A 20,627-nucleotide genomic window follows, 5' to 3' on the forward strand; every position below is an offset into this window, starting at 1 on the left:
AGTGGCACAAGCTAAGAGCTTGCATAAATAGAGTGTTGACACCATAGCTTATAATTATACTTTTAAATTTTTGCTGCTTTCCTACTTTCATATCAGAATTTTCCGTGGATATTAGTAAAACTTTCCATAGCTTGCAAGCTTAAAGAGCTTTCTTTTAAGGAGAAGAGCTTGCTTGCTTGGTGAGTTTTCTCCAAGCTAAGCTGCATCAGCTCTACTGTAAATCTAAATTCTTGCATTTTTCTTTATATTCTTTGGCGAGGGCTCACTTGTATTCCTAGATTCTTAAAGCCAGGTTGAGGGAAATATGTAAATGGCTCCTTGGCTGAAAATCTAGGCCAGAAATTTCAAAGCATGCATTGTCAAAATCCTGTAAACTACAAAATCGTAAGTCAGCCACTCGCCTATAACAAAACTATCTTCTAGTATTTTACTTTATCATTGAGCACTATCGTCTTTTAAGTGACTACTGAGACTGGCCAGCTTTATTAATGACATCATAGCTGATAAATTTTGCAGCTAAGTGTCTCACTGCCTATGAGGTAACGCTGGGGAAGCAGATAAGTGCATCTGTCTGACTGACGGTAAGAATTGCACTTTTGTGAGCTTCCCTCTTAATTCTTTCCTTTAAGGAACACTATAGCCAATTTTTTTTTTATCTGCACTGTTAACTACAGTTCTCCAGGGCATGTTATAAACAGAATGTATAATATATTTAGTGTTCTGGTTGAACTGTAGATGGGCTCCCTCATAAATGTAAGAAGGCACTCAGCAAGTTTTAAACAAGAGGAGGAAATGCTGCTGAAAGGAATGAGCAGACTTGCAAACCGTGACATAAAAGTCATCTGACTAAGTAAACACAGTAAAAAATGTACAAAGAGATGGCCAGACCTATGTCAGCAGAGGAAACTGGGGACCTCTGGAAGTGTTTCAGTGAAAACTCTCTCCAAAAGAGGTCTCTCCAAGCAGTAAGATTATGGATGAGGGAGTTGTTGGATTGTGAGCCAAGTCTTTAATTATTCTGAAAGAGCAAATGCAAGGGTTTGGGGACAGAGAGTGTGGGGGAAATGGGTCTTCCAGCAATGAGGCCTGCAAAACAGATCCACTACTTCATGTAGATGCACATTATCAGAGAGAGGTTCAAACAGCATCAGGCCGACTGTCTGTCCATTCATACACTACCTGTTTCTGAGTAGCATCAAACATTGCACAGGAAAAGTAGACAAAATGCCATAGCAGGCAGTCCAGAGTAACTCATTTGGAGAGAAAGTCTCTCCCTAATCAATAACGTTTGACTTATGCACTATACGGTATCTTTTGTTTTGTAAATGTTTTCTATGGAAACTCTTTGCCCATTTTAAATATCTCATCTGGTTTTGATTCCTAGGAAAACCCTGGACTGATCTGAAACTTATGACTGTACTTGCCTTTATTGGTGCTAAATATTTTGCCTGATAATTTTGTTGGATATCCTTCTTTCTTTTATTTTTTTTTCAAGTGAATGAGTAGTAGGAATATAGTTGGCCACAGCTCTATTAATAAAACCAAATTCAAGTAGAGAATGTATTTTTTCTGGAATGAAAATTGCTTAATAAAACTGTCAGATTCACTATAATTTTGTTACAAAAGAAAACTGGAAAAAATGTTCCAGAAACAAAAAAGTCCCATCTTGCATTTCATTTTGAAATCTTATTTAATTTCAACATTATTTGATTTTATATTATGTTTTTAGAGTCTCAGATTAAATATTCTGATACTCTTGGATCAAGTTGTATTTTCAGAATTCTCATTTATGAACAACTTGGAAATTTTCAGTTGTTCCTGTGATTCAGAACAGCAGCTTTGCAATACAGAACAGGGCATCCTGAAATGGAGATCTTATTCTCAGCTTTGCTACAAATCATAGAATCACAGAGTGGTTTGAGTTAGAGACCATCTCCTTAGAGATCATCTACTTAAAACCCCCCTGCCATAGACAGGGACACCTTCCACTATACCAGGTTGCTCAAAGCCCCATCCAACCTGGCCTTGAAGAATTCCAGGGTCAAGGCATCCTCAGCTTGTCTGGGCAACAAGTTCCAGTGCCTCACCATCCTTAGAAGGGTTTCATACTAAGAATTTCATCCTAATATCTAATATAATATTGAATCTAAACATACCTTGTTCCAGTTTAAAGACATTCCCCCTTGTCCTCTCACTCCATGATTTTGCAAAATGTCCCTCTCCAGCTCTCTTGTAGGCCCCCTTTGGGTACTGGAAGGGCGCAAGGAGATCAATCCAAAGCCTTCTCTTCTCCAGGCTGAGCAAGTCCAGGTCTCTCAGCCTGTGTTGACAGGACAAGTGCTCCAGCCCTCTGATCATATTCATGGCCTTCCTCTGGACCCTCTCCAACACATCAATATCCTTCCTGTGCTGGGATCTCAGAGCTGGATGAAGCTCCCCAGGTGGGGTCTCACCAGAGTGTAGCTATAGAAACTTTCCTTGCTGCCCTTGATATCTCTGGCCAGACGTAATATTATCAGGGCTTTTGCTTTCCTGAATTGTCAGCAGCCAGATCCCTAGATGCTCAGACAATTTCTGTCCTTGCCTCCAATCCCTGTAATATGCACCAGTCATTGTTTCCTCTCTGTCCTTGCTTTCACTTTTAATTTTTTCACTATGTCATTGAAAGGGAATTATCCTGTGTGCTTAATAATAGTTAGCACCCATCTCTGGACTTCTGTTTACATTCTATTATTCTGATATAAATTGTCCAGAACAAAGCAAAGTTATTCCAGAAATTAATGACATAAAAGGTTATTCACATCTTCATAACTCTGTCATAATTTTTACATTATCTGTCTTAAATATGATTATATAAGATGATTTGAGCTTATAGACCTTCATTAAATAAGCCGTATCGCATGCACATACATACCCACAGCTTTACTCTGTAGCTTTACTGTCCCAGAGAGAAGCTGAGCTATTTTTCTTGGATGCTCATTCATGGACACCTTACTTTTGATCTTCTTTGGATGCTACTTGACATTAATCCCCTCTGACTTTTATGTACCTTTTGTTGCCAAGGTGGGAAAATTTTATAAGTGTTACTCCTGGTGGTATATTGTCTTTCTGCTCAAGAGAATGGGGTGAACATTTATGCTGAAGTTCCCACTTAACAATTGTCCATCCTCACAGTATTATGTGAAGGCTTGCATTTAGTATTTCTAACTTCTTTTTTGGGATTTCTGTCAATGCACCTTGTTTTTCATCATCATGTTTTACTGAATAGTGCTTACAGAGCGTGTTATCCCTCTTAGGGTACTGAGGATGATCCTTCCAAACTCCTCCCAGCTCTGGGAATAGATACTCATTGCACTTTATCTAACCTAGATCTGGACAGCAGAAAAACAAATTGCATAGTACAGCTATGTGCACTTAATGAGGAAGCTGACAAAATACAGGACTTGGTTGTGAAATGCCTTCTTAAAAAGAAGTTATTTATAGTCCAGCTGAGTGCCTATCTCCATGGTCACCTGTCTTGTGTTGACACTACATCCCATCCAGCAGAGGATCTGTCTATTATTCAGCATTGCTTCTAGTACGTGGCTTGTGCATATAGGCCTCTTGGTGGCTGCATTTCCCAGATGGACACAGAACTGTCTGCTGAAATTGGTGTCTGAGTTCTTGAGTGGGGTATGAGACCCTCTCCCTCTCCCTCTCCCTCTCATCTCCCTCTCCATCTCCCTCTCCCTCTCTCTCTCTCTCCCCCTCTCCCTCCTCTTTAAAATTAGTAGGTCCTACTTTGTCTTGTTTTGTATTGACATGCTACAATACAGGTCAGAATTTTGGACGGAGAAAGTGACTGAGTTGTCCCAGCATTTCTCTCAGAAGAGCCAGATATATAGAACACTCATACGCTATGGAAAACTCCATCTGGAGTTAGTCCCTAGCTCAGCCAGAGCAGAATTACTGTTAGGTGACTGTCCCAATAACAAGGTTTTATTTATTATGGGATGGTCATGAATGTTTGTCTTGTTCTTCAGTCTCCTGCACCTGGGAAACTCCACTAAGGGCACAGTCTCTAAAGCTAACAGAGTCCTGCAGGAGATTTCATGTAAGGTGAATCAAGATCTTAAAAATCCCTGACAGTGTTTCACAGATATTTCAGACTTCCATTAATTGCTTGTACATACTTACTCACCCTGCTGCTTACACATGCCACATTCCACACCTCTGCACCAGATTGTGTAGTTTCAGCTTCTTGTCTAACTCCTTTGCTGTGCTCAGCAAAGAAATATAACACATAAAGTGAATCATTCACTTCTGCAGCATGTGGGAGTTAAATATCATGTTATAAACAAGTCTTGAGACTCCGAGCCCTCAAGCCTGATCTCATTCTCTCCCTAATATATAGACGTGACAGGGCTACTGATGTGCTCAGGTCACTCTATACCCTGCCAATGAAAAATGCTTCACGCTTCCCAGCACTCCTGTTTGCTTTAATTAGTTCATAATCTCATTGGAAGGTTTTAGCAGCACTGGCTGCAATGGGGTTCCTAGTCTGTAGTTAAGGTTCAGTGAAACACTGATGTAACCAGCAATAATTTTCAGAGAAGAAAGCCAGCAAGCCTCCTGGTCCCTTTTGTTTACAAATCTTCAAAGTCAGTGGTGACACTGTGCAGTGAAGGACCAGAACCCCGCTTTCCTGTAGGGCTTTCCCTACGCAGTGTTTGTACTCCACAGGAGCAGAGCAGCTGCAGGGAGAAAAAGGTGGGCATTTCTAAGCATATCTGGATAGATACAGAATCTGCCTTCTTCTTCCAGTCTTGCTAGACTGGGCTAGTTTTATTTTGGGAGCTGCAGAGTAGGTTTGCTTGATAGAATGAGATTGGTGGTGTATTAGTGTGTGAGTGTGTGTCTTTTGCAGGCAGCGTTTGTTGCACATACGTTCCGGAGACTGCAAAACTGCCGCAAGGAACACGCTGAGCCTCAACTCATAAGTGTTGTCTGGCAGTACAATGCAAATTGTATCGACAAGGAGAGGCCCGAACCCAGACCTTTATGAGGAAGGCAGGACAGAGATCTAAAACGCTGTTGTTTTTTGTTTTCTGTTTCTTTCAAAAATGACTCTGTGCCACAGTAAACATGGCTAACAACTCTGCCTGCTAGTTCAGAGTGCTGGCTAAGGGAGCTCACATCTGCCTGCAATCGACTGTGAAGACATATCCTACGTGGCTTCTGTACTGAAGCTGGCTCCTCTCCTCCTAGCTCTGAATACAGGCAGAGTTCACGTGTGTCCCTTTACACCCGCACCTATAAGCGTACCCAAACAGAGGGGATGTAGGCTTCATGGCAATTAGCCTTTTCCTGAGGTGTGAAAAATCTTTTTAGGTCCGGCAGCCATATGAATTCAGTGTAATAGGTTGTAATTGGGCATGTCCTGGCTTGTTTGCACTCCTAATACAACACAGCCTTCATAATTTGACACAGATATAACCCATTCTGTCACAATGGTAGTTTGCCAAGATTTATTCTTTTAACAAGGAACACAGATTCTTCTAATGTCTGAAAGCTAATGAGGAAGGCTTTTCCAAGTGCAATGTGATTACATAGAAATGCATTTTCCTTTCCTTTCCTTTCCTTTCCTTTCCTTTCCTTTCCTTTCCTTGCCTTGCCTTGCCTTGCCTTGCCTTGCCTTGCCTTGCCTTGCCTCGCCTCGCCTCGCCTCGCCTCGCCTCGCCTCTCTTTTTTCTTTTCAAACAATGCAACTACTGCAGAAGGATGTGGGGATAAAATTGCTCCTAGCCCCTCACTCTTGATGTAAGCAATAAAGTAGCTCACTTTCTGTACTTTCTGTGAAATTTCTGACAAATAAATGAAGCCATATTTGATAGGAACTCATAAAAGCTTCTTATATTGCTCTTTGGAAAAGCTGGTAAATCAGTGTACAAAGGAGACGTCAGTGATTTCCCAGTTTATGCTTCCAAAAATAATCTTTCATTCAATATTTCAGAAATTGGACTTAATAGTGTGGAACAGTGCCCTTTATTGGAAACAGCGAGTCTGTGACATTTGTTACTGTGCATCAGGTAATGACAGAGAGATATCTGGATTATGTTTTCTTCTTTTAAACTCTTTACTATCTTTAAAATGTTGTTGACATGTTTCCATACTATTTTGAAAGTCCTCCCCAAATTTCTGCCATTTTTCTCAGAAATTCATTCCTATCTTCATCTGCTTGCCATTGCTCTTGCCCTTTTAGGCTTGCTATATCTTGATTCTTGTTTCTTTCCAAACACCACTGGTTTGACAATCACCTTCTCTTAAGCTCCTGCCATTCAAAACAGCCTTCTTGTACCTCTGCTTCACTGCTTCACCACTTATTCCAAACCTCAGCTGAAAGCACACTTTCTTTTTTTGGCTGTATTAATATCAACTCAGACATTGACCTACAATTCAGTGCTTTAATATCTTCACCATACAGCCCTGCTCAGAAACCACCATCTTGTAACCTGCGCGAAGAAGTTTCTTTTATATAACTGAAACGCCATTTGGACACGTTGCATTTAGTTTGACTTTCTTCCATGTGAATTTTTTAAAATATGCAATTTATACATTTGTTAGATGTTGTTCTAAGACAGGATAAAAATTGGCAAGCTCTGGACTGTTAGGTATGCTCAATAGCCTTTTTCGGGAGGAGAGAAGGAGGTTATCTGGCTCCTTGCTTTTTGCTCTGTTAGCAAGTCTGAAGATTTCAGAAAGAGCTGTACCATATCCTCTGCAGGAGAAAAGGCAACACTATTTCTGGAGGAGACAGAGGATTTTGGTTTGGCTAATTAAAAGCATTGCCTTCTGGTGCCACAGTGAAATTATCCAGCTATAGTATATGGATGTGGTGGGATGAGGAATGATATGATACTCAGCATATGTCTAGACTTGTTCCCTTAATATCTTAACACTAAATGCTGTTGTACAAAATCTCCTTGTTCAGGAATTGTGCATGTATTTTAATTAAATATGGGTGGCAGATTTATAGAAAAAGTTAAGTCAAAAAACAGGCAATATTGCGCAAAAGAGTGGAAACTCATTCACAGTATGAATTTCTGAAGGTTGTGTACAATGAGAATTTCCTTAGACAAAGAACAACTTATCAACATCAGATGATATTGCTTCATATGCTGGCATCAGGAAAAAGAACTTTTGTAATTAGAAATAATTTCGATTGTGAAGTCCAGTTTCAAAAAATAATTTGGGCACCTGGGAACCTGAATTAGACTGGGAATTGATAATGTTTCTTGGAAATGTATGTACCTTCCAAATTTCTGTACCACTGTTATTAAAATGAAGCTGAATTCCAACAGAAATAGTTGGGAAACTTCAACAACTTAACTGATGCATCTAAAGACAATTCAGGGTTGTCTAACTAAAAATTCCACACAAACACTTGCAGATTAAATGAACTTGCTGTGAATGCTGGAAATTTCACATCCCTGCACTCATTGCTTTGCAACAACAACAAAACTGCAGCATTTTTGCAGCAGACTCTGAGGACTAAGAAGTCATCTTTGAAAGAGAGGAGCATGTGTGGTAGACAGACAAAACCTTCTATGCAAGGAATATCACTCCTCATGAACCCAAAGTGGTGAACAAATTTTAGAGGTGAGCTTGGAGGAAAATAAGACATCTGATCTCTATCTGTATTTTTTGGAAGATCTTTCCTACTGACTTTATTCATAGGGTCCTTTGCAAAGCTGATATTTAACCTTATCACACTGTCATTTTCTCACTCGTCATTTTCATTTGTTGTGGTCTGGAGCAGGTCCAGATGACACCTTGGTGTAACCACCTCAGGGTGAGTCTATACCTGGTGTCTCAGCATGTGAACAGGACCATGTCCATAGTCAGTCATGTGTGCTGAGACAGCATGGATTGTTAATAGCATGAACCAGGAAAAAAGAATACTTTTGTAAAAAATAAAGATACTGCAATTTTTCTCGAGAATTTTTCAGATATTGGCATTTTTGATTAGTGAATGTACTTTCATGGTCATTTTCACACACTGTTGGTTTGGTTACTGTCCTGGGTTGCAGTGTATTCTATTACCATCCTCAGGAGCCGTTGAAACCAGGTGGGGCAGTGTTTCCTTGCCTCCTCCCCCCAGACTATCTTTCTGTTAATTGCCCATCATTGTCCTGCCGCCTGACTCAGAGATAACTCCCTCCGGACTGTCTTCTGTTAATGAGCCTAATCAACACTTGGCCTCATGACTCGTTACCCCATTGTGAGATGCTCCGCCCAGAGGGAGGAACCAAGCATCCCATCGTGGATATAATCTGAGGCTGAACACCAGAGACATGGGCTTCCCACTGGATTTCCAGAGGACAGGAGCTACACAGCCACCATTGGACTTCCTGAGGAAGAGCAGACTGTTTTACTACAGGATCACCGCTTCAGAGGACTGCAGCCACCATTCTACCAGACTGCTACCACCACCCTGCCTAACAGGGTGTCAGGTTGTACCTTGACTCTGTCAGTTTGACAGTGTTTTCTTTTACCTTTTTTTTCCCCCTTTTCTTTAATTTCCATTAAATTGTTATTCTGACTTAGTGCCTCCCACTGGTTTGTTTTCAAACTAGTACAGTTACTTAAAGATTTCTCCGGAGAGTGATTCAAACACAAATTGGCAGCTCATGTCAAGCACCCTTGGAGCTGCTGAAGCCCACCAGTGGAGCAGATAGGACTTTGGGCTTTATCCTGGTTTGAGGAGTCATGCCCTGATGCCAAGGGTGGAACATGTGATGTGGTCCTCGGCTGGGGTAGGCCACAAAGCCCTTCAGTGAGCTGGACTGGAGGGGTCTCCCAGCTCAGTCCCTGCCTCCCACTGTGCTCAAAAGCCTTGCCAGTCTGGGCAGAGCAGACAACTGACCCCACCCCACTCATGCCATCTCTATATCCTCAGACTAAATGTCCACTTTTAGGGCTAAACAAGTGTAGCTTTGGGGACCTGCCATCAGCACAAGTTTTGCAGGTTGTCAGTGCAGACCTCTGTGTTAGGTTTCAGAGGTGATACCCCAGAGTGCTGTGTCCATCAGACCAACGCTGGGTGCCTGTTCTGTGCCACTTGGCTGGTCATGTGCCAGCATGCTGAGTATACACACTGCACCAAGGCCAAGGGTTTTGATCTCTTGAAGAAAGAAAAAATCTCCCACCAACCCCTTCCTGCCTGAGTTATCTGGGAGATAAAAATACTGCTATTACAGGGTGAGGTGGGACCCCTTTTCTCTGCAGTTCAGAGGATAACTCTGCACAGGTATGAGTCATGTTTCAAGGCTTTGCAACCAGAGTCTGCAGGGAGGGTCAGATGGAGGCTTTCTTCAGGTTCAGTGTCGTGTGGTGGGTGCCTACTTTTGGTGGGGGTCTGTCCCAGGGCTAGTGAGCATGCTATCTGTCCTGAGAGAACCAGAACAAAACCTCGTATTTTTTCGTCAAATGATTTGCAAAGTAAATGATCTGCAGGCATTTATGCAGAATATCATTAGCATAGAAAGGGAAGCTGAATTTATTGTGTCCAAATGTTACACTAGTGTTTACAGGAATTCTGATCTCTAAATTTCTTGCTAAACAAAATCTATTTTGTGTATGTTATAGTAACCCTGTCTGGGATTTTAAATAATAACAGAAGACTATAAAATCTAAAATTTCTTTTTTTCAAGTCATTAGATGCATTTATAGTTTTAGAATATTCTAAATAACCCATTTTCTACTACAATATACAAAAATTGAAAGCCTTAGAATTTAACTAGAAACACAGAGCTAAACAGTGTTTTGTTTATGGCCTGCTTTTTATTAACATCATTGCTTTTCATTATAGGGTAATGCTGGGGAAATGATGAATTTTGTTGATATTGTTATTTATTATGTACTTTCCAAATAAAGCTTTACATTTTATTACTAATGGGGGGAAAAAATGAGCCAGATTTGACTCATGTAACTTGATTAGTGTCATTAGATTTACGTCAAGGTTGGGCTGGGTTGAGTCTCTCCTTGCTGAGGAGAAAGCTCGAAACTTTTGGCACTTAATTAGGAGAAAGACACAAACATTTAAATGCTGCTCTTAAGTACGATTAGGCAATGAGTACAGAGTTCAGTCTGTGTGCTGGGCAGAAATGGACTCCAGGAGGCTTCTTCTGACCGAAAGAGTTTTGCAAGATCCTTTAATCACATACCTAGATAGCTTGGAGCACTTCCTGACACCCACCCCGGGACACTACTGAAGTGTGGGCATGGTATGAGTTATTTTCATCCTGGTGCCTTTCATTCCCCGGTTTTTAAAGGACGAGAAGACAGAAACATGAGCCAGAAATATGGTCTGGACTGGTTTACAATCATGGCGGTCTGGGAAAGGGTGGGAAGAGTTGAGAAGGGCACTGATGCACAGTGTGTGCTTGGCCTGTTGCACTCTGTTATGTAAAATCTTACATAATCCATGCAAATTAGTGGTGAATTCTGACCACAAGGCTACAAAAAAGTGGTAGGTCCAGAAATTCACCTTCATGAGAGCTGGAAATCTATACCTAGTTTCCAGCCTGAATTTCTTAATGGCTGTCTAATACCTCTTTGTTCTATTGCCAAATCATTGTCTTTAAGTTTAAAAAGCTCTTTCCCTTTTCTGGTGTTTATCCTCCAGCTGTATTTACAAAGAATGACTGTATCCCCTCTCAGACTTGGATCTACTTGGCTAAATAAGCCACTGTCTTTTAATTTCCTCTTGTAAAATAAACTCTCTGTTACTTGGATCAAACCAGCAGCCAGTTCTGCACCTGTTCTGGTACGAGTTCCCTTTCTGTCAACGTGGGTGACCCAAACGGCCAACAATACTTGAGATTTCACAAGAGCCTGGTATTGGTGGCTTTCATACTCCTAGGAACACCTTACTGGATTTGTTCTGATCGCTCTACCTTTTCAGAAGTGCATCCTGTAGTGCACAGGCGTGCCTGTGGCTCACTGGTACATGCAGTTTTCTCACTGCTGATCAAGTAGGTGAAGAGTTTGAGTCAAGGTGACAGCAGCCCTAAAGCTTTAAACTCCAGTTACATGATTCCAACTTTCAAGAAAGTACAGCTAAATGCCCAATTGCATAGTATGAAACAAAGCAGTGAAAGAGCAGAGGTCTTGCTTATGATAACATCTCTTCCACTGTGTCCTCTTAGATCTGGCAGCATTTGCACGTAGCTTTTTTCTCTAATCATGGTGTTACACAAAACCTGAGATTATGGTATTAATTAAGCAATAAAGCAATGGCAAATCTGTGTGGGATGTAGGTAGTTTTAAAAGGATTAAGAGCTTTATAAATAAAGTACATCTGGAAAGTAAAGCTTCTGGTACCCCGGCGAATTCCCTCCCACCCAATGAATTCCTTCTTGGCTGTGCTTGCCTGCCTCAACCAGAGTTGCCTCCCATCACTTTGGGCTTTTTCATCACTATAATACAAATTTCAAGGATACCTGTCTCATGTAGTTTCTCAGGACATTTCATATTTTTTAGGATTTTTTTTTTCTGAAAGCTTCTATGCGTGTGTGTGTGCGTGTTTAAATAGAGGACGTTTCAGGTCAGCAAGTGGGTTCCTTAACTATTTCAATCTGTGTCTCAGTGGTAATATTGCTCATATAAAATTGTTTGTTATTGCTGAAAATTTCAATATATTTCATGTGATGATGGATTTAAAAGCAAAATATTGATATTCAGCTAAACAAAACATGATCAATATTTTCTCAAGGTGTTACAGCTGTTATAGAGCTGACTCACAAATATCCACAGTATAAACAAATATGGAATGCCTTTTTTTTAATTTACAGATCCTTTTGGACTTGTACCTTCTTTATAATCTGCTTTAAATCCAAATTCATGCTTAGTACCATGTGTACCATAGAAGAATCTTTGCTGGAATTTATTTCCCATCCAGTATCACAACACATTTGTTACACAACACAGAAAAAATGTTTAATACTTTATTTTCCCTTCACTGTGGCCTCATGCTTTCTTTGCTTTTTATTCCCCTCCCAAAATGTAACTCAATATACCAAATGTTGGAAAAATAGTTGCTGCTTGATAAGGAAAGTCAGCATAAATGAAATCTCCAATATTCAGTCAATTATAAATGTGCTAAATTATTTGTATTTAGAAAGGAGTCTTAATATCTGCCATTTTGGCGATGACCTAGGAAGGAGGGAAGAGTGTGAGCATGTGTATTTGTGCACACCATATACAAGCATGTATATATATGTGGTTGGAATGGAAGACCCTACCATTTCCCTGCTGGCTTCTTATTTAGCCATGGTTGTCACAGACAGGATGAAGTTTCTGCTGAAAAAAATTTCAGGTCTTATTACCAACAGTAAGAATACTTGCTGGTTTTAAAAACTCCTAAAATCTGGTCTGGAAAGAGCAAAAATAAATAAAAGGTCATATAATAGGGGTGCTATCTGCCCATGCCAGGAGGAAATTGCTTGGCAAAGAATATCTAAAATCCTTTAAAAGTTATTCTGTGTACCAGTTTCAGAGAGATGCTGGCCTGACTTCCAGCTGACTAATGGCAGCTCCATGGAGAGTAACATCAGTGTCCATTCCTTAGTTATTACCAATAATATATCACTTAAAAAATAAACAGAAAGATAAATGACAGGACAGATGTCTAATGAGGCAGAGGTTAAGGAGTGTTAAACTGTGCTGGATGCCATCTGACATGCCGGTGTTAAATTATGCTGGATGCCCTCAGCTCCCTCCCCATAAAAGGTCAGTGCTCTGGGTATGTTCCTGGATGATTTATGAAATCAAAGAATGGCCCACATGCCTATCTCTCTGGGAGGTGAGCAGCTTGCAACATTGTCAATCGCAGCCCCATAATAAACCAGGTTTAAACAGCACTCAAATCAATCCATCTTCGTCACTCGCTCCATTGCAAGCCCTCCTCTGCCTTGTTCTCACCAGCCAGCCATGACACAGCATATTGTTCTTCATATACATCCCTGTAGCTATTTCAGAAGCCTGCAGTGCTCTCTGCTAAGGTTAGAAACCCCCTGAAAATGGCCGTTTCTTTTGGACCCAGTCAGACTTATTCAGTCTCTCTGCTGTTTCCATGTTAGGTTTATGAGTAGATGGCATCTTTCTGTCCTCAGAATCATTTGTCCTGTATTTATAGATTAGGTACAAATACAGTATTTCTAAAGAAAATATTTTAATTTCAGATTCAGTATTTAACTGCATCAGTGTAAGTTAGCTTTATCCTTCATGCCTGAAGAGTTAGATTCACTGTACCTAAAATATTTCTGAAGGATGTCATACACTGTGCGCCCACAGAAATCCGTGGCTCACAGTGCCATGAGGTATTTGCTGGTTGTAGCTGATGTGAGTAGAAGTGGTTTCTGTAGTTCTTCCATCTGGTGCCCACTCTTTCAGCTTTTTTTTTTTTTTTTAAGCTTGATATCTACTTTCTGCTCAATAAAAAAGTGATTGATAGGTTGTGATTGTGTATCTTTAGTACTTTCAAGGTTGCAAAGCTTAATGAATTTTCTTCCTATTCCTGTTTCTGAAAATACACACAAGACTTACCAACATGTCCCAATTACTAGAGGAAGCATGTGGAGGAAAAGAAGCAGATCCTCGTAAGACCAGTGTGGCTTTAGTTCTCCACCTGCAGATCAGGCATGTAGAGGCTCAGCAGAGCCTTCTCTCTGACACAGCCAAGGTGAAAGGAGAGATCCTGGTGAAGGACCAGGGTACCAGGAGCCAGTTTTCACTACATTTTTAAACAATTCATTCGAGAAGCTGGAGGTTTCATATGGTGCAGTCATTTGAAAGCCTTGTTAACTCAAGCTGTTTCACATATACGGAACATAAATATGGTGGCTGAGAGTGAGGGACTTTCCTACTTAAAGAAACGCCAGATGCTGGCTGTAAGCGCATGCTGCTGGTACCCCAGCTTTTGTTCAGCAGAAAGGCAACAAAAAGGTACCTGTTTTCCCTCTTGCCTGGCTATTCCTCTGGGCTTTTATATGATTTGCCACTGAAACGAGAGTGGATGTTGTACAGAAAGAGTCACAATCGTGTCTCCATGGTCTGTGTGTGTTTTCTGCTGTCCAGCGGGACTATCTCATAAACAGGGTGCGGGCTCCTGACAGCCGCTGGAAGTGCTTCCCAGAACGAAATGGGAACTTTCCAAATGGACAAAGTGATTTATTACTGAAATAACTCAGAGGGGTGTGACTTAACAACTGCTATAATTGAAAAATGGAACCAAAGGCACAGAACTTGTTGGAACTCATTGGACTGAAGTTCTGAAAGCACTTTGCTGCCAATAGTGTTGTATTTTTCCTGGCTTTCTGTCTTATTGGCCACAGGATCGCAGAATATCCCTGGGAAGGTAGAGAAGGATAAGGGAGCTCTTAGAGGTGATCCGATCTAAGAAATGGAAAGTGTCGGAGAACCAGAAGTGTGCAGGAAATACAAGAGTCTCAGAAAAATATCAGCAGACAATTTTCTGCTAAGCCAGTACCTATAGGTAATTATTCTGAAAAATGTGCAGCAAAACTGGAGTAAATGCCTTTCAATCCAATCGGTTATATGATTTAATTAAAAGTCCTCAGAAGCTATGGTGAGCTGAACAGAGATACCAGGTTTACAAAAAAACCATAAAATGAAGAATGACTTCAGTAAAGGCTTCCTCTAGGTTAAGAAAGAGGCTAACTTCCACTTCTAACTGTCAACTGAAGCTTAACATGGCTACTGAAATCCTCATAGGGCATTCACACTAAAAACAAAAGCAATTTGATTCTTTCTTCAAAGCACTGCTTGTGCTTAGTTCTGTGCAAGTAGGTAGGCTTGAGCTCATGAGAGAGAGGTAATCCCAGGGCTAAGCACATTATTCTCCTGGTTGCCTGACTATAGAAACAGGCATTACTCAGCCAGGCTAACTGAAGACCTAGAAGGCCTAAGGAGTCAGCAACCCCTCACTCTGCTTTTCCTGCTGTCCCCGTTTTGGTCATTTTTATCACTGATTGTGAAGAAGGTTGATCTGCTCAGGATGCCTTCAAGTTTTTCAAGGCTAAGATAAGTGGAATCACCTCAACTCGCTGAGTTCAAGAGGCATTTGGATAACGACCTCAGGCACATGGTATGATTCTTGGAGTGTCCTGTGCAGGGTCAGGGGTTGGACTCGATGACCCTGATGGGACCCTTCCAACTCAGCATATTCTGTGATTCTATGATTCTGTGATCCAATGAAGAAGGATTTATATTCTAATGGCCACCTAGAGGAAATCTTGCTAGTGTTAGAGGTCAAATACTTATGTCAAGAACACTTTATTCAGTAGCAATAAAAAATTCATCCATGAACCAATAAAAAAAGCCCTCTGGGCCTTCATACAACCGCGGGTATTATGTGTGTTTCTCTATATGAGAACAATAAGTATTTTCCTGTGTTTTGTTCCACATGGGCTTTATGATTCCATAACCTTTCTGTGTTTTCAATGAAAAAAAGATTAGATGGGGCCACTTGAGCAATAGCAATTCTGCTTGCAATCTCAGAACTTTAAATCTTTTCCAAAAAACTGATTTATAGGCAGTCAATAGATTTGAGTGTCATCCAGTTTTGGGATACAGGTCATAAACACTGACACATCATAATGGTATGGCGAACTATTACAATGGCGCCCGGTAGCATGGCTGTAGCTAAAGAGCTGTCAGCAATTTAGAGCTGTGTGAAGAAATTTTGAACATGAAGTACAATGGGTGAATTTTGGCTTCATGCCTGTGTCATCAAACAGCAAAAAAGCACTTTTAAAAGAGTTCAGTTTCTCTGGATGTACTTTTTCTCTCCTTTGTTTGTTGCCAAAAGGGGAGCTATTATTTTAGTGAAAAATACTTTCCTCTCTCTCTCTCTTTTTCTTTTGAGAAGCAAAGCCAGTGTCATACTATAGCACTAGAGCTGAGGACAGGAGGGTGGAAAAGGGTCAAAAAGTAAAGTGTGCTGTCTGCTTGGAAAGGGAAAACTTGAGCAATGTAACCAACAACACTCTTAGCACTTGTAAATAAGAAAAAAGGATTTCTTGTGTTAAGAAGTTGAGAAAGAAAACCTGCTAATATAACTTGCCCCAATCCCCAATTTTGTTCATTGTCTCATGTGAAATACAATTACTCAGAGAGAACATAGGAGAGTGCAAGATTTGATTTTTGCTTGGAAAATCCTAATTTAGGACTAATTTCTTGGATATATTTAGTACAGTGACTGTCCTGGGTTGAGGTACCATAAATTTAATTCAAAAGTGTCCCAAAGTTTCTGTAGATCAGTTAAGGCCAAGTCTAGAGATAGCTTTTTTGCTTTATAGTTCAAATTAGCCAGAGGAAGAGAGGGTGTTTATCTCTGGTGGTCCTTCTGTTTAAGGACAAAGAATATTCCAGGGTTACCACTCTCAACAGCCCTTTCATTGTTACTGCATGCAGAGATTATTTGGAGAAGGATTGCAAATGATGCAGTTGTGTTGATGCCTGACAGCGGGTACTGCACCTTTCTTAATCAAGGCAAACAAATTGCTATGACTTTGGGAGGTGCCTCCCTTCTCATTAAAAGCAGTAAGTTAGTCGGATCACTGAGTTTTTCCCCTTTCCATTTACATCTTGAAATCTGATCATCTTCTCATACAAGTAGATGGAAAAAACCCTATTGACTGTAATACCAGGGTTTTATTCTTCTGGGGAGAAAGAGTGCTGCCTTGCTTAATTCTTAACTCAGTTTTGTACCCAAAACTATAAATCTTTCAGTCCCAGTTTCCTGACACACTCAAGTGGAAACTACAAACTATCCTTATTTTAACTTTTATTACATATCAAATTTTGCAAAGGTGTCTCTGCCAACAAAAATGACTACAGGTTGGGAAGAAAGACTGTGAAATGGCTGAAGGCTGTTAATATTCACTTAACGAACAGTACAGTTGTGGTCTGAAATGCATTTCTAATGTCAGAATTCAAATCCCTTACTTGTAAGGATGTTGAAAAAGGCAAGGCAAGGCAAGGAGAGGAAAGGAGAGGCGAGGCGAGGCAGGGCAAGGCAAGGCAAGGAAAGGAAAGGAAAGGAAGAAGGAAGGAAGGAAGGAAGGAAGGCCCAGTCAATATTTTTGTAATCATTTCAGATTGTTTAGGTTAAAAGCTGAAATTTGGGCTGTTTATTCAGACTTACAGAGGGGTTTGTCAAATTTGTTTATTTCCAGATTCTTAAAATATTCTGCTTGAATTTTTGTGGCCCACAACAGTCACTTTGTAGTATCATGGAGCATGAGTTAGGAGGAAGGACAAGATAACAGTCTTGGGCATCTTCTGTAATCAGCTACAGTTCATATCTCACCCTGATCTTGAGATGAAATCAGTTTCAAGATGATCCAGCTGTAAATGATTACCTGGTCATGCAGGCAGCAGAGTCAAAGAGGCTTTGTCCATGGTGTTAAACAAAATGTCCAGCATTCAGCTGGATAAACACATCATGCACTGAGCAGACAACTGGCTCATGGGTTATAGTCAATGGGGTGACATCAGACTGGGAACCCGTCACTAGTGGGGTTCCCCAGGGCTCCATCTTAGGCCCTGTGCTCTTCAACATCTTCATAAACTACTTGGACACAGGAATGGAAGGGATACTAAGCAGAAAACAACCCAGCAAAATGAAATTTAAGAACAATTGGTTTTTTGTTGTTGGAGGTGGCGAGTTGTTTGTTTTGCTTTGTTTTTCTATTTCTCTCTGAACCAAAGATCAAGTTCTCTCCAAGGTTCTACGTGTGACCAGGCAAGTGGATGTATACTTAATTTCCAGCATGGCATGGCACACATTTTTCTGTGAGGGCAAAGGAATGGTGCTGAGACTTCTGTTCAGTAGGACCTTAAAACACAATTTTTTGTGACTATTCTATAAGTTCAAGCAACTGGCTCAGTGAGTTATTGCTGAGGTTGTCCTGTGCAGGGCCAGAAATTGGACTTGATGATCCTTCCAGCTCAGGATATTCTATGAGCACATTACTGTAACCTTTGTGAGAGGAGGTTTTTTTATATAAAATGAAAGCAATAGTAATTGGTTGTATTTTACAGGTGCACTGCAGAATAAATTCAGACCCTAAGGAGACTTGAGATCTGGGAGAGGCAATGCAGACAGGACAGAATATTATAAAAACATCTTTTTGTGATGATATTTGGCAGTATCTTCACTACCTATTTTTACAATGTATTGCTTTTATTTGTCCAAGTCCCATAATAAGGAATAAGACGCTTGCACCATTAAATCTGATGGCTCTTTGCATAATTTGGCAAGGATTTGGAATGACTGTGAGTCAAGAACAAATGTTTTTACACCCTGGAGGGAGAAAATAGTCAGGGTATTGAACGGAAAGATATTGAATGTTTTCCTTTGGCATTACACATTTTCAAAAGAGTTGTTCTGCCAATTATTGCATATTAGACCTATAAAAAAGAAATGAAATATTTAAAAGGTGCTAACTTTAATTGCAGTATGCTCCTCTTGCAGTTGCATTCTGAATAGAAGGAGCTGGAAATGGCAAATGCAAGGGCCTGGTTCAGCTTGATGTTATTTCTGCAAAACTGATGAGCTAAATGGAAAGTAGGAGAATATGTCTTCAGACAGCAGGAGCTAAAGAGACAGTTTTCTCCACTCTTCTCTTTGAAAGATGTCTGTAATAAAATTTCTGGGGATGCTCTGAGGATATTCCCTCTCTGGGCTGTAAACTCCATTTGCTCCTCATACACACATCCATTCCAAACTTGGACCAAATGCTTCATCTCCTCTCCAAACCACCATAAAAGTGACATGTTATTCCACAAATAGCTGAACAAGTGAAGCTTATTCTGCCGTGGAAGTGTATCTCCTTCCCTCTTCACCACAGTAATCTCTAAATCTGTCTTTTCCACTTTGATGGCTCACTCTCCTTGTCACTTATACCCCGTGAATTATTACTCTGAGGTCTTTTCTATGCTCCCCCTTGCCTCCAGCTTTACCCTAATTCCTTTCTCTCTTCTCCATGCTCTTTAATCTGGTTTCCTTCTCACCTTCTAAACTGTCTGCCTGGACAGAATTATACAGAAGCTGCTCCTAGTTGAACTTAAATGTGCATATGCTTTATAAGTCAGTTCCTGGCTTACAAGAAACCAAAGAACTTTATTAGTTAAAATTTCTGTCCCCTCACTATGTTTGTTTAAAATAAGCGATTGTGTTCCAGTGTTATTTGGGTGGCATGTAGCTGAATGGACAGCCTGACTACAGAAGTTACTTTCTTAATATTGCTGGAATAATGGGAAATTTAAGTGTCTCAGCGTCCTTTCTGCTGCATGGTGATCTTTGACTCTGAAATGTATTTGTTTTGCACTAATTTTTCCAAGCATGCATTTTTGCATTCAGAGGTTTTGTACCTTGGCCACAGAGAGGCAGGGAGAACAGATGCAGACCAAATGCTGTGCCAGATTCTTTCAAAGGAGTTACACAATAGGTCCTTGGATAATTGCACTGCTTGAGCCCATCTCATGCACTGGCTTGCTCACTAGTCCTCTAAAGACCAGTGGCCAGAGCAAATCTCTGTGTATCTCATTTACTAAGATAGACAGTGGTTATCACTACTTCATAGTTGCAGGTCTGCTGTTGGAAGTAAATGATGTGGGAAATAGCACTTTATTAAGGCCCTCTATGAAAGCATCTAAAATTCTTACCATTGTGGAAGATGAAGACTAGTATCCTGAAACTTGCTAGCACTCCCATGTAACAGAGAGAGGACTTATATGATGGAGTAATGGCCTAGTCCCCCAAACAGTTGTCCCTACAGCTAGAGAAAGCCTGCTTGTTAACCGCAAAGGCTTAGCAGTGGTTTTGCCTGCTGACACCACAGAAGCATGTTTTATATCTGTCAGATCCAGCCAGTGCGTCATCCTCTGGCACATCATGTCCCTTCTTAGAGTTGTCTTGGGATTGCTCCTGTTCTGACACTAAGAGGGAATTGACAGCATCCTCAGTTTAATTTTTATATTTGGTGGTACTAAAGAAAAGTTTAACTTGTTATAGTTGGATATTGTTTGGCAGCCATTATAGAGAAAAAGCCCAAACAAACCAAAACCAAAACCACAACCAAAATAGAAGGGGAAAAATTCTAGTTGCAATCAGTGCTGGCTAGTGCTGCATTGGAAATTGGAAATTATTTAACAAGCTTGCTTTCTGCAAAACTTTAATTAAAAAAAATAAAAATAATCTTTGCGAGCATATCTACCTTCTCCCTAGTCCTTCTCTCTGGAATAATAAAAGTTGTTTGAGTGAACTGTCCCTACCATTTCTGAAGTTCTAGAAGAGGCCACTGAATCAGCTGCATTTTCCTCCTTCTCTTTCTGAACAGTTTGAGACAATTCTCTTTTTTTGGTCCTTTCTCTATCTCTTATGTAGGTGTGTGTAACCCCTACATAGGGAAATTGCACACAGCTGTACTGGAATAGTGATAATAAAGTCTGGTGCCTATCAATATTTTAGGCTAAGCTGAAGTGGATATATTTGAGGTCCACTACTGATAAAATTTTAAAGATCCAGTGATCCAATGACTGCGTACACATGGTGGGAT

The sequence above is a fragment of the Corvus kubaryi genome, unplaced genomic scaffold (genome assembly GCF_017639235.1).
Source record: "Corvus kubaryi isolate FWS band 111438036 unplaced genomic scaffold, C.kubaryi_AGA036_p1.0 split3-73, whole genome shotgun sequence".
Classification (NCBI taxonomy): domain Eukaryota; kingdom Metazoa; phylum Chordata; class Aves; order Passeriformes; family Corvidae; genus Corvus; species Corvus kubaryi.